Below are 2,896 nucleotides of genomic sequence, written 5' to 3'. Positions count from 1 at the left end.
GTATATATAAACTTAAATTTTCTAGTCAAGTTTGATTGAACCTCTAATGGATTATTGATCTAATCATGTTAATTATTACAAAGACTAGTTTGAAAATAAAATGTATTTCTGAACAAAGTTTATTTAGGAGCATTTAGGTTTTACTAAATATTATACAGTACTAAACAGTACCAGACTAATGCAAGTGACCTTCTGGATGTTCAATAACCATACCTCTACAGTAGTGCTTTAAACCTACCATATTGGTATTATTGACTTAAAAGATTACCATTTTAAAATTTTGTCATTTTGTGCCTTTTAATAAATAAACACCTATGTTACATTTTTTGGGGTCTTTTTGAGACAGGGTCTCTTTGTAGCCATAGCTGGCCTGGATTCACTATGAGACCAAGCTGGCCTCAAACTCACAGAGATCCACCTGCCTCTGCCTCCCGAGTGCTGGGATTACAGGCATGGCCTATGCCACATTTTTAAATGGCAAGTTCTCTGTAAAGGCATGATCAATGGCCCCACTTTATGTTGATATTGAGTAAATAAGGCAATACACCTTATTAGGAAAAAATTCCTAATACATATTTCACTATATGGATATTTTAATTAGCCTCTTCTACTAAAGACATAAAATTAATTGTTTTTTTAAAATCTATAAGGTTCTATTTAAAAACATTTACAGCTAGGTCTAGACAGAATTCAGTTAAATATTCCATACAACTATCTTGTATATATTGTCACTCTCTTATTTCACTAAGCCTCATAAATAACCATTGTCTGTTCCATTGCCAGTTGTGTTGGTGCACGCCTTTAATCCCAGCACTCAGGAGGCTAAGGCAGGTGGATCTCTGTGAGTTCAAGGCCAGCCTGGTCCACATAGTGAGTTTCAGGACAGCTGGGGCTATAGGGAGACCCTGTCTCAAAAAAGACCGAAAAAAAAAAGATAATATTGGTGCAATAGTGCTTTTATCTTGGGGTAATCAACAGCTACCTAATTGGACTTAAAGCCCACTCAATATGAAGAAACTCATGTGTGATACTGTAAACCTAGCCAAATACGCATAGCTGGAGATATCTTAGAGAACACTCCAAGGCTGTCACATCCCTAGACAAATGCAACTTCTTACTATGTGCAAAATATGGATCCTTAAATTTATAGACACATATCCCAGTCTATCAAAGAAGCTTCTTTTTCAAGAGACAGAAATAATTACCAAGTTCCACAACTGGTCACACACAGAGATTGTCTGTGAATTGCCCAAGTCTAAATGACACATCTAGGATGCAACCTCTACATCTGAGGCTCACAGAACATAGAACAAGGGATGAAGAGAATACTACTACATCTCTCAACTCTCATCAATGAAACTCCCCTCATGCAACAGAGGGTCAGGAATACAAAAAGTCACAAATGGCCAAATGAAGAAAATAAGAGTGTAGAGTGTGGGTCCTTGGACAGGACTCCTATATTAAAATCCACCCACCCAAGATTCAGGGACCATTATGGAAGAAGGGGCAGAAAGATTGTAAGAGCCATAGAGGAGGTGCATGACCATATGGAAATAGTCCTACAGGTGCCTGGGACCCTTCTCATACAAACCTACAGCAGTGGTGTCTGCATGCACAAGACCCATACAAACTTAAGCAGACAAAAACACAGAACTATGGAAATGGACAGCAGGCCCCAATCTTAGTCAAAGAATTATTGGCACCTGATTGCTGCTGGGTGAGGAAGACTTGATCTTCTTAAAAGGAAGGACTCTAGATAGGCTGACTAAATCCCAGTGGAAGAACTTGCACTGAAGGACATCTGAGATACTAACTTTATATGATAGGCCTTAATACAAATGATAGAATGTATGAACTTTGTGGCGGGGGGGGCACTACAGGTGGGTGCCAAAGGGGAAGGGGGTATAAAGGTGATTTTCTGTATGAAATACACAAAAATTCAATTTAAATTTTTTTTTTAATAATAATAGTCCTGCCAGGCATGGTGGTGCATGCCTGTAGTCCCAGCACTTGGGAGGCAGAGGTAGGTGGATCTCTGTGAGTTCAAAGCCAGCCTGGTCTACATAGTGAGTTCCAGGACAGCTGGGATTACAGGGAGACCCTGCTTCAAAAAGACAAAATAATAATAATAGTCCCACTTAGAGTAATAAAACTTTTGCAAAATTTTGTAAGACATGGGACATTTTACATACAACTGACATTCAGTATAACCATTAGTGACAAATAACAATGCCAGGTGTAGTGATGCATGCCTTTAATCCCAGCACTCGGGAGGCAGAGGTGGGCATATTTCTGTGAGTTTAAGGCCAGCCTTGTGGGTCTCTCATCCCTCGTGGGTTGTTGACCACCGATCTGCAAGAACAAAGGAAGCAGAAGCAACGAACAGGGTCAGAATGACTGTGAATACAATAGAAAGAACTTCAGGGAGTCAGTTTCAGTGAGACAGCTCGTTTATTTAGGGGAGTTGGAGGGAATATATAGGGTGAGGACAGGAGCCAAAGCTTTACCTGATAGGTGTTCATAGTGTGCTTTATTTACATGTAGCAGGAGGACCCTGTCATATAGAAAGGGGAGGTGGGATTGACTGGCTGTAGTGCAATGCCTAATTATCATATGGGAAAACCAGGGACAGCATTTGCAGGGAACTATGTCAAAGGTCATGTTCCAAATAAGGTCAGGCATCTGTGCTTGGAGACACTTTCCAGATAAGGTCAGGCAGAGAGTAGAAAGCCCCTGCTGAGAAAAGGAGTCTTCCATTTTGAGCTGAGCTCAGAGAGCTGTCCAAACATGGTGGACTACAACCTTAACGGCAAGGTCCCCCAACAAGCCTGGTCTACATAGTGAGTTCCAGGAACAGCTGGGGCTACAGAGCTGGGGCTCTCAAAAAGATGAAAAA

General features: G+C 40.6%; 1 long non-coding RNA gene across 1 annotated transcript in view; it reads left to right on the top strand.

Annotated features, from left to right (window-relative positions):
* LOC115070754 overlaps positions 1–2,896 on the top strand; it is a 5,763-nt gene that overhangs the window by 1,403 nt on the left and 1,464 nt on the right. The window lies entirely within an intron of this gene.

Source organism: Nannospalax galili, unplaced genomic scaffold (assembly GCF_000622305.1).
Source record: "Nannospalax galili isolate Female #2095 unplaced genomic scaffold, S.galili_v1.0 scaffold1077, whole genome shotgun sequence".
In the NCBI taxonomy this organism is placed as follows: domain Eukaryota; kingdom Metazoa; phylum Chordata; class Mammalia; order Rodentia; family Spalacidae; genus Nannospalax; species Nannospalax galili.
The sequence above is the reverse complement of the archived record's forward strand: the minus strand, read 5'-3'. Positions and strand labels throughout refer to the sequence as shown.